The following is a 13,032-nucleotide window of genomic DNA, read 5'->3' on the forward strand; positions in this document are numbered from 1 at the left end:
AAATGGAATATATTAAAAAAAACGTAAATCATGCCATTAAGCTTCCTTATTTCTCAATCATCATCAATTATACATTCAATAATTATACGTGTATATTTCTATATATTTACCTATGTATATTTAATAATAATAATAAATAAGTTTGAGCATAAAATGGAGAATTGAAGAATACATGTACCTCGTGACTATGCTAGTCATTAGTTTTAAACTATCAATTATCGCTATGTAAGATCTATTTATTTTACACGCCTAAGATCAAATGTGAAAACAGATGTTATATAGTGAGATATATAATATATATAATGGGTAAATTGTTTTATTTAAATAAAATAAATTGTAGATTTACTAGACCACCAGAAAAGCTCACATCATCAGAATAGATATACTGGTAATCAAATAACGTTTTATTAAATTAAAGTTCTGCGTATCATACGTAATCTGATTTTGTCTTCAATGGTGACATAAATATGTGCCGTTAGAACGATGGTGTCAACTCTTGACAAGGCTTCAAGTTCGTTTGAAATGTTAATAGTTTAGTTTAGCTCGTGCCCCCTCCACCACCATGAACAGGGGATACAGGTGACTGTTCTACGACAACGTGACTGAATAATCGAGACTTTCATTTAAGCAAATACATTGAACGTGTCTAGGTCTCCGGTATTACATGTGTAATGCTCAGGCTGTATTACCACAACACATCATACAGCTCCATCCAAGAGACAGTTCACTGGCGGATCCAGAAAAACGTCGGTGTATACCGCGCCCCCACCGACGTGTACACTGCGGTGAACGTGTATAGCGTATATTGTCAAAATAATATAGTGTTAGATACAGACAGTATTTTTGGTTTTTAGACCACAGTCTCACAAACCGAACAACGATGACCAGAAACCAATTTTTTTTTAAACTTCGCAGTCATCGCGAGGCGTCGTGTTCGATACGGGCCGGACTGCGCGCCGCACACAACATGTGTAAAATACATTCTGTACGTAAAGCATGCCGTGGTAGAGTAGGGACCATACAAAATCATATGTACCGTATGCTGTTATGCATAATAAACACAGATGGCTGACATTTGTGTAAACCAATAATAAATTTTAGAACTCATTTTGCACTCTGACAATGATGTAATTCGCCTTTTCTGCCATGATCAGCGTGTTCTTAGACTACGGTAGAATGGCTAGAGCACACACAACCTTTCTCGATAAATCGAGCGCGAATACAGTACACTGTACAACTGAACATATAATTCAATACAAAAGTTATAGCAGGCCCCGTTATACTTGTTTCGTTATCCGTTATGAGGGCTTTTTAATTCCTGGTGATGCGTTCTCGGGATTTTTAATTCATGGTGATTCGTTCTCAGCTAATTCCTCGTTCTTCGTTATTGGGTGTAATGAATTCCCAGTGATACGTTCTCGCAACTTTTAATTTCGCGTTATACGTTCTTTGACTTTCCCGTTCTCTGTATTGTACGCTGAATTGCGCCACCAATAGTTTAAAATCGGTACACCTGAGTGTTTTTTTATACACTCGCGTACTTGTAGTATGATAGAGTTCTTCCCATTGGTCAATTCTTCGAAGTGTATGGTGATCTTTTGCCAATCAAATCTACTGTTCTATAATGATTACAGTATTGGGGCAGCCAAATCGAATTGGCTAACTGCCTGGGTTTTGACTAAACAGTTGGATTTCGAATTTCGCTGGCGCCGTCTTGTTATTATATGAGTGGTAGGCGAATGTACCGGCGACTGACTAACTATGCCGACCCTACTTTAGGCCACTTTTTATTATCCAAGAAACGTTCCGAGCGCCTGTGGCTTGCTGGTGTGTCTAGGAAATACTTGAGGTTTCATGTACGTCTTTTAATGCTAAAACGCTTTATTACATGATAAATTATAGTTTTCGTCTGAATTGTCCTATTGTTTATTGATTCCTTATTACGTCATAGTTTTCCAATGGAACATTAAAAGGTTCACAACTGTTAATAATGTATAGTAGATAAGGAAAAAACGTCAAAGCGTTTTTCCTCTGTTCTACAGGGACGTATATTATTAGAATTAATTTTGAATTATTCATTTGAGAACAATTTTCAATGTGCTAATTATTTTCATACTTATGAACCCCCTTCCCCTCTTATTTACTAATTCCTAAATTTAAGTTAAAGTCATTATTTGGCTATATATGCAATTTACAAACCTGATTAGTTTAGGTTAAAATCTGTTGATATTAATTCCCTGATAAGCATAATATTTTATTTGGGTTTTAATCTCATTTAAATGAAACTTGCTACATGGATGGTTTGTTACATTGCACAAACCTTATTAGTTTTACACTGAAATCTGTTCATATTAATGATCTATTTTGCATAATTAGTTTTAAGCTTTTCCATCAATATCTCAAGTACAAGTAATTTTGAATTAATTTTTAATGTGTCTCCATTACTCAGCACACAAGAGTTTTTCTAAGCTTTCTTTGATATTATATTTATTTGACAAACTATTTTTCGTCATCTTTACTTAATTTAGTTGTTTATTTTGTATCAGTATGCCAGATCATTTGGGAACACAATTAAAGAAAATTTGAAAAGATCATATATTTGGTCAGTCTGTTACTTCACCAGTCCGTCATGATCGTTTTGTCCAGCAGCCACAAACCAAATTTCATTTTGAGACAGTCCAAAGCTCCAATACAACCATTACCAGTTGTACCACGAGAAAAGTAGAAAAGAGAAAATGAGAAATTGGGCTGTTGACAATGGGAAAGTTTTTAGACAAAGATCAATCCGACAAGAAAACACAAAGTATAAGGCCACTGAATTTATACGAGAAAGAGATACCAATTGGTGAAACATTGCATAGAGAGAGACATGATTTGTCAGATGGGTCAGCTGTTGAGAAGGACACATCTGGGAAAACTGATGAGCATAAAGAAGAATATAGTAGTGATGAAAACTAGTGATTCAGAAACTGAGGAAGTAGATAACACGAAAGAAGTGAATTTTATGAGCTGCTGAACAAAGAGAAGCAGTGTGTGCAAGATAGGTTGGCCCCTGAACAGAAAGCAACTAGTAGGGAAACTGTTTCCACAAAGAGACGACTACAATAATGACGAGAACAGCAGTTTAGAAACCGAGGAAATAGATAGTTTCAAACAGAAAGATCAGTTAAGAAATGTATTGTCTAACTACTAGGTCTTACCAGCAATCCAAATTAATGTCAAATATCTTCAATAAATGCTTTTATATTCAACAACAATTCCTGGTGATTGGTGAATAGGTAATTGGAATTCCTGGTGATGGTGAATAGGTAATTGGAATTCCTGGTGATTGGTGAATAGGTAATTGGAATTCCTGGTGATTGGTGAATAGGTAACTGGAATACCTGGTGATTGGTGATTTCCCCCTTTAAATCTTGGTGATTGGTGATTGGGAGGGGGTATAAATGGGCCTGGACTGAAAGTTAATGTCTGACAACCTCTCTAAAATATGTTAATAGTACCAAAGACACACTAATTATTGATATTAATTAAACTTAAATAATACACGTGCGAATTCACATAGCTGATTACTGTATTTATCGAGCATAATACTATATTGTGTACTGTTTCCATCTTGCTGCAGTTTATGCAGTTCAGTTGGTCGTGGTATACGTTGTGGGCGACCACAACGTCATGTCAGAATATCCTAAGTTGCCAATATCAGCTACTAAACTGCAGCAATGTTTCATCATACTACTGTTTTATGAAAATTCACAATATATGAACAAAAATGTGTAAAACAATACTGCATTTTCAAAATAATTAGTTACCCCAGTCTCATCCTATTATATTAGCACGCAGCGTTTTGTCGTTATAAGTTCCACAGTTCTGAAGATGTTAATGTCTATCACGATACGCTCTTGTCTATGCAAACTTCGTCAATGTTACTGATTGGCAATGCTGCCCTCAACGGCGTCAGTATAAGGCATCACTGAAGACTTGTACTGTCCATGGAAGGTACTGTCTCAGTATAGTGATTATAATGGTGGTTTCGCAAAAGAGGGCGTGGTATTTTTTGTAACTCGATGTTTTCGTAACTGAAACAATTCATCATTTCGTCAATATACAGAGCATGGTTGTATAATGCGACACATGCAATTAGGTAGGTATGGTCAAGAAGTGGCCTGTTAGCATAACATGGCTAATTGCATCATGATTATCTATCGTCGTATTTAATGCCGCATTAAAATACTAAAAATCAACGGCTTGTTCTAGATGCATAGTACAACGATATTTCTACAATTTTACAACCTCCTACTATCCTGCTCTGTCCGACAACCCCTCCATCAACACCACCATAAACTACAACCTTTAAACATGATGAATTGGGATTTAAACAGGGTACACATATTGTCACTGGCGATGTAAGCTACTCGAATTATCTGAAGATCGTGTGGTGGTTGCCATAACATCATCAAGGTCTCTCACCAGCGTGTCGTTATACATTTCATTATACCTGAAAATGAGGAAGAATAGTTAGCATATGAATGTATGAAACCACGGATGCAGCAGTTGACGAGTATGTTGGTATCATGTGACTACCATATAGGCAGGGAGATGAGAACATACAGACGTGGTTTAGCTTAATTTATTCGGTTATAATTCCCACAATTATATCTTAGGTGCTAGTAATAACGAACATATCAGGACTCAATTTACTCAATATTATTTGATTTTTATATTGGTTTTCACGGTGAAATTATTTACATTTTTTGGACAAGAGATTAAAAAATCATATTTGTTATTGATATGAATTTTAATAATGTTATATATAATTTTTAAATGCCATTTATTTATTTATTTATTTATTTATTTATTTATTTGTTATTGATATGAATTTTAATAATGTTATATATAATTTTTAAATGCCATTTATTTATTTATTTATTTATTTATTTATTTGTTATTGCTATGAATTGTAATAATGTTATATATAATTTTTTAAATGCCATTTATTTATTTATTTATTTATTTTGTTACTTTTCAATAAAAAAAAAACTTTACTATTTCGTCGCGGGCAATTACTTCGCCATTTTACAAGACAGCATTTCATCGAAGCCAAACGGCTCGAGTCGGCAAAAATCGCGACCGACATCTCACTCTGTGTCGCCTTTTTAAAGTGACCTTTTATTTCAATCGAGGCGTCTTAGGAGTCGTTTGTATTTTTGCGTAATCCTGGCTCAACGAAAAGGTACGCGCCCTGATAGCGATTTGGCAGAATAAAGAACTCCTACGACAGATTGTTAGTGAGTGCGCGAAATTATGCGACAATAACTTCGTTACCTGGCTTTCGATCAAATTATCTCCTTGCGACGTATGGAGAACGCAGACAGGAGTTCGAAAAAAAATCATACAGAGCAATACAGAAAGGCTGGTGTGTTTTGGTAGATTTTATTTCAAGCAGTATTAGAAACCACGACAACACAAATACAATGTCGGTAAAACGGTAACTAGTCTCAAACATGCACACGGGATCTGGACGTACCGGGCCGAACTCGTTTTTCATTCGGCCCAACCGTATAAATGTCGCATACGACTTATTTACCACTTCCGTGTCACTGAGAATGTTCTAGAACCGTACTGTGTCTGGGTGGAATATTCTATATTTTTTAGAAAATGTTTGAATAGGTAATAGAACACTGTCGGAGGCAATAGAAGGTAATGGAACATTCTAGAAATTGATAGTAAGTTTAAGAGATCACTGAGATCAGATCGGAGATCTCGTTGAATTGCATTTGAGTTTAAGTATCTAGTTATTGGAGTAGTGGAGTTTTACCGCGTTATTGTACTTGATGTTTGCAGAGTATAATAATACCAGTACCAGTTGAAACCTCATCTGTTGGCTCCGTATTCGTATTTTATCATCGCCGCCAGTGAAGTCTTTCTGTTACTGTTGTCATTTTGGTATTTGAACCATCAGACCTGTACTATACCAATTACGGTAATATTACGTTGCGTGTGACAATAAACCATACAAATATATGTTATCAGAGGTACATTACTTGGGGTTTGCAACGCGCATAGTACTGTATGGTGACATCATGTCAAGATCCCATTCAAGTCTCATCTCGTAGATGCGAGACTGGTGCTACGACCTTCTGACATGACATAGGCGGTTTGTAATAAAACAATAAAACATGTATTACCACATTCATAGTGAAAAAATGTAATACATCGAAAATGTACAGAAAATACAGTTATCGTAATCCGTCATAACGTGAGCAGCTATTTTGATCCACCTAGACATCCCAGTATCCTAGTTACCTCGGGCATGCGCATTCGAATTTTTCTGAGTTGGAACACTTATGTGAGAGCGAGATTGAAACGGGATCTTGGTATCATGTCACCGTAGTTGCAAACCCCAAGTAATGTACCTCTGATGTTATACATACACACACACAAAGGATACGAATACGTCTGTGTCAGATGTCCAAGTCGTTGAAAACAACTATACATTGTTATTTGTCTTCTCTTTCATTTGCTGACAGAAATCAAATATGATACAGTCTGTATAGTATCTGTTCTGTCTAAGTTACTACTCGATCTGATTATACAATCATGTTTATTGCAAGTCAAATATATGATGGTACTGTCGTTCGCATATAGTAAAATGGGCCATGATTTAGAATCAGTGATCTCGAGTTACGTGTGCCTGACTGTTTTAATTTATTTATCTAGAATCCTTAAAATCTATATAAGCAACCATAGTCCCTTGGATCTTTGATGCAACGCGGTTTGGAATCCCGCTGTAGAAAGTGAGTTTCATGTTCTAACCTTTATATTATAGGGCAATTTTAGAAGTGGGTATTCCATCAAAACAAATCTCACGACTTGACGCCCTCACCGATGCCCTAAGGTACTGAAAACATGATCACAACCGAATCTACATAAATGCTCGGCAATGTTCGGCTTTTTGTCGAAACAATTTCTGACCAAGAAACATTGCGAATACCGTAATTGTTTCATTTGGTATAATGCGTCATACATAACACTGCGATAAACACTTTCCGTTTTAGACATTGTGAAATTCTTTCGTTTTTATGCAGAAAAATACAGTATTTTAAGTAAGTAAAATAAATTGTATTAAAGTTATTGTTCATACATGAGTTGTTGAACACAATATATATTTTGTAATTTCACTCATCTTCTTTCAGTCATAATTAAAGACAAATAAAAGGTATAATAAATATAGAGAATATAGAGAATATAGCAAATTATTTTTTTTCTATAATATTCTTGTGTAATCGGTAATTATGAAATGTATTCATGGGAGCCCAGGGAATATTTTTTTGTTGTGTATAATTCTTGATATAAATTTCTGAATTATCTTTTCAAAGTCATTGTTTTTCGTTATTTTTTTCTCCCAAACGACGAAAGAATTTTAAATGTCGAAAACGGGAAGTCTTTCTTGTAGTGTTACATAAAACTGACAGTGTTATTCAGACCATTGATTCCCAGTCCTCGTGAAATGCGTATCACAAGATAGATAATCAATGATGTTCCCGGTAACCAAACTACAAACTTACTGCACTTACCCTGGCGATATTTTATGATGATTTTAGTGCAATGTGTTTTGTAACCACTACAAAGTGTGATTTGGTGACGTATGTTGAACAAAGAGGGTACTATAACGTTCAATACTCGCCATTGTTAGTACAGATTGCAGCGAGACATATAGCCCCACTTGTAAATTCAAGTGTTACTAGGTTGGCTAAGAAAATACGTGAGCGTCTCGAGTTCATACGAGCAGGACTACTTTAAGAATATATTGACTAATGTCGTCACAAACAACGATATCAAGATTCCAATAATTGTACACTGAAGTCAACAAAGAAAATATTTATAAACATAAGTATTCATAAACTCATGCGCAGTTGCACATATTAGGAACTTGTGTAGTCACGTGGGGTTTTTGTTTGTTGTGCGAGTGTTCCGTGGAATGGAAGGGCAAATTTGACGAGAGCTCCAATTCCCATCTGTGGAATGGTAAAGACATTATCTAAACACATTACACAGACAAAAACAAACAATATATTATATGTAACTATCACGACGAAAACCCTCTGTTTTCAATTATCTAAATTTGCATATTATATTTTTTTATAAATTTGCATATTGTTTTAGCCGTTCTTTATTCTTTCTGTGTGGTTTTGATTTTACATTTGTTAAACAGAGATTCCCTACTTTTATAATACACAATCTAGGATCAAATAAATTTCATTTTTTTTTTGACTACTTTTTTTATTGAATTTTCCCACAACAAATAATTCGTCTGTTCATAACTTGTTTCCCTCATTTTGATTATTTCGACAAATATGCGTTCCTTCAAGGATTATTTGTAGTTATTTGTTTATTTAAGTTCCATCATTTTTGAGAGTTGATTGATATTTGTGGTCTTGTGTTCCACTTTTGTTTGATTTTTTTTTTCAAATTTTGCCACGATTTTGTTTATTGTTTTTGTGCTAGTTTGTATTATTTTTAATATTTCTATTAGTGGCATTGTGTTTAGTCTGTAGCGGGATTTTATTTGAGCTATCTCTGCTTTTATTCTTGGTTTGTGTTCTAACCAATTTCAACTTTGGCGATAAAATTGACTACTGTTCCATGGTTTAATTTATTTATTTTTTATTTGGGAGAAATATTGTACCCAAGTAACAAAACTTCCTTACTGGTGTTTAGTTTAGTTTGAAAATTATAGCCTTTTTATGTTTTTTTATGTTTACAGTCAAGTTCAATTTTTCACAATAATCCCTCAATTTATTTAAGCAATATATTATTAGCCTGGACACATCCCTGAAAGTAATGTCAAATTCCAAGCAAAAATGAACCAAACAACCTCCACTTTTTTTTCTTTTGATTCGAGTAACACAAATTCCTTGGTTGACTCCAGTGACCTGCAAATCTACTTGCCCACGGCCGGCTTTATACTTTTCAGAAAGACAATATAAGACAACTATTCGAATGCACCCAACACACTACACAAGGCATCAAGTGTAAACTGTGGTGTGTTTGAAGCATCACTTGATGCCGAAATGTTCTAACCATAAACTCATCGAAAAATCTCCATCTACAACAAAGAATGTTACTATGGAAACTTGAAGTAAGTGTTAGGCAGTTCATCCGGTAGGTCACTCATGCCCTGGTTCCTTTATTTTATTTTATTTATGTACACATATTTTGGTAACCATGTTACCAACGACCTCAACATCTGATAATGTGCACGAAAAAGCACTTATAATCCGTCCAGTATTCCCTGTAGCTACGTTAAATCATTAAATAATTTGGAGTTTGAAATTGATTATTATTTGAAAATTATTTTGTAGATTTGTTCAGTTTCGTTACGTGAATTATCAACAACGCGCATTCAGACATGCGAGTGACCGTGACACCAAAGTTTTTAATCCAGCTAGTGATAATAAAACCATGCCATTGACATCAATTTCATCTGTTTTTTTAAAATCTATTGGACCATATTGCTGATATTCAACTATATTGTTATTTAAATTAGAGAAAGCTTATCCGCCCAGAAAATATCAATATGAGAAAAACCTTGCCAAAAAAACTTATTCTCACATGTTATCATTTATGTGTTCATACTGTTTCGAATCTGTTATTGTGTGATGGCATGACATGATTACAAAGTACTAGTACATTGTATTTTCAAGAGTTTGTCTATTTGTTCAAGTATCTTACCTCCCCGCCAACGATGTGTTAAGAAACACGAGCTGTACCTTGGTTTGAGTCATCACATCTAGTTCTCTACTGTTGTATGTGATCGCTGCAATTGTCGTACCGATGACCACTGCGCCGATAAAGAAAGAAAAAAATCCTAGACCGAGTAGAACGGTGTTTCGCCGACTAATATTGTTCATCTTGACTGTTATCAATGACAGATTCGTCACATTTGGCTCTATGTCGCTCTCCGGTTCAAAGTCAACGCTAACTTTTGTGTATTTTGTATCCTTGCCAGGATTTGCTGCGTCGCTTTTCTTTCCATTCTCCATGGCGATTTCCCTAATGTTGGAATCTGTTTTCACAGTCAGTCGAGGCCTGATCAGAACTTACGGAACTCAGACGACGCTCTTAACAATAGCGGAACAGCAAACTATGGCCGCTATGTTATTATGATGGACGTGACGATTTTACCCACAACCCCAGGTGATGTGCTAAAAATAGTTTCCAAACATCATGCAGCTCGGCGTGCTATACCATTGAGCTTGTTAAACATTAACCAACTGGGCAGCGTTATGCAGTAGGCCTGAAAAGCCAAAATGACACACAGACGTAATTGCACTCAGGCTAATTGCAATCTGTCTGATATATTGTACGGCGTGTATTTTTTTTATTTTTTCTATATTTTATTATCTTTGTAATATTAGAAGGTTATTAAGAAGATACCTCAAAGTATGCACGGAGACAGTACAGCTGGCGTACAGCTGGAGGTCGATGCGCGGCGTACTGTCTGAGTGCATACTTTGAGGTATTCTCGTAATAACATTATTATTATACATCTTTTCCTTCCAAGGAGACACGATGGGAATGCCGAAATTGCACAAATTATTTATTTTTAAATAATCATAATACAACTTTTACTATAAATTAATATATTGGGACTGTAAAAGTACTATATACATATAATTAACACTAGTTACTAAATTAGTAGATATGTTTAGTATGGGAAATATTATATATCAATCAACATGCAGCTAAACTAATGTATTATTAGTATTATTATTATTATATACATGAAATTAAATAATTCACTAACAATTTATATAGAATGTGAAAATAACCATGACCACAGTTGAAAACTTAAGGGGGTTCATGTTTTTGACTTATTTATACAAACAATTATCGATGTCGGGTGGTTTTTGGATAAAACTGGCAAAAATAGTGAAGGTCAAAATGATCGGCTCGACCGTGAAAATGGGGGTCCAAACAGTAGTGCTTACTCTTTTACTTCAGCAATGGGAGTAGGCTCCCCGCCGGACAATCGTGTCGCATTGAATAAACACCGTGATCAACGTATATTTCAGTCGCACCGAGTATGCAAAAATAGCAAAATTTGTAAACCATATCTATATTCGAATTATTTGTATACAAAGACTATGTACAAGTCTGGCATGTAATATTTATTTATGACAATTTTGAAATCTTCAAATGCATACAAATCGTGAAAACGCCACCAACGTCCATTGTTTGCACATGATGTTATAGCAGTCACGTCGATTAGTAATTATACATTTTAATACTCACATTATTTACATTCAATACGCTTATTTGAATTTATTTAACAATGAAATTGGAAATACTCGATTCTGTATTATTAATCGCAAATAACAAGATAACTAAAACACAATGGTATTATTTACACAATTGTCAATAGAGAATTTGGACTGTCACGCAGAGTGGTATGAACCGGTGATCTTTATTCGGATGGTTACATCAGGAGGACGAAGCCGAGCCGGAGCATAGATTACAATGGTTATCCCAGGGCGATGGCCAAGCCCAGGGAGCAAACAAGTGGACTAGGTCCTGTGTCTATGTCTGAGTCTGTCCGAGTCTCTCTAAGTCTAATCTATCTCTCTTTAAAGTAACATATATTTTTATAAGGTAAATCATGTGATCCAAATTGATACATCATATGAATCAAAAGTGACTTTAGCACCTCCACATCGAGGGTAAATGCTTTACAGGCTGATTTGTCGCAGGTGATAATGTTTTACGAATTATATTATTACACGTGATACCATACACTGTCATCTGCCCATATACCACATACTTGCTAAAAGCGACGCGGATATTGTTTTAGAAACCACGCTTGTTGATAGCAATGTGAAGATACGCTTGATATTGTTTCAATACAAGCGTCACCCGTGGGAATCCTGACAACGCCCATGATGGGTGTCCGTACGAGCGATATGACACAATAATGAATCCCCTGCAGCGCCATCATATTGGGTGAGAAGTAGGAGGATCTAAGGAAAGATAAATTACGAGGCGAACCTGGACACATTATTGCCTGTGAACTATTTGTCATCCCTTTTTAATAATTTTTATAAATCACCACCTTCAGAATTATACAAATTTAGTTATATTTGGATGAAATTGCTGAAATAAATTTACTTGCAAATGAAGGTTATATCGTAAAAAAAATTCTCGACAACAATTCAAGTAAAGAAAGTAAATTTATTTATTAAAAACGAAAAACAAATTAGGGGGTGTAGATACGTCAGCTTTATTTACCGGTAAGATTGCTAGGCAGGGCAACCGTCTCAGAATCGTCTCCGTCTTTGATGTTAACAGCAGCGCTCGCTGCCTTCAGACCTCCAGACAATGCACACTGTCTACAATCGGCACCTCATACATGTATCGGTTTGTAGGCAGAACCTGACAGGTCATTCTTTACTTCAACTCATGAAACAATTGTAAAATGTCCCTTGCTTCGTCACTTACAAGCTAGATGGTGCCTGCACCACTTGAGTATATGGAGTCAGCATAACATTTTAATAAAATTTACATATTTTAAACCATACATTCTGAGCTACTGGTATACGACTATAATTATGAATTACCTTCAAAATCACTCCGTGTCCAGTAGATAAAAGTAATGCGTCATCAGCATATCAAAGTTTTTTTTTATGAATTGTCTCGTATTTTTTAATCCATTTAATACTGAAATGGCTATTAAGTATGGTTATTAAATGTTAAAATTAAATAATACCTACTACAGACCTAATTTGCATATATCCATATATTTACTCATATTGTATCAGAAAGGTAACTTTGATTTAGTATTTAATCACAGGGGCACTGAAATCACGCCTGAACTCAGAACATCGACCCTGTTTGAAGAAAATTCCGTTCTGCAAAATGAGAAAAATGCATTTTTTGGCGAAAGGGAAACATTTCCGGGACGAGAAAAATGATGTCATTTCCGGAAATTTGTGTGCAAATTGATAACAAATGTAAAGCTATGTAGAATCAATGGAA

The sequence above is a fragment of the Saccoglossus kowalevskii genome, chromosome 2, assembly GCF_978046115.1.
Source record: "Saccoglossus kowalevskii chromosome 2, keSacKowa6.1, whole genome shotgun sequence".
Lineage (NCBI taxonomy): Eukaryota > Metazoa > Hemichordata > Enteropneusta > Harrimaniidae > Saccoglossus > Saccoglossus kowalevskii.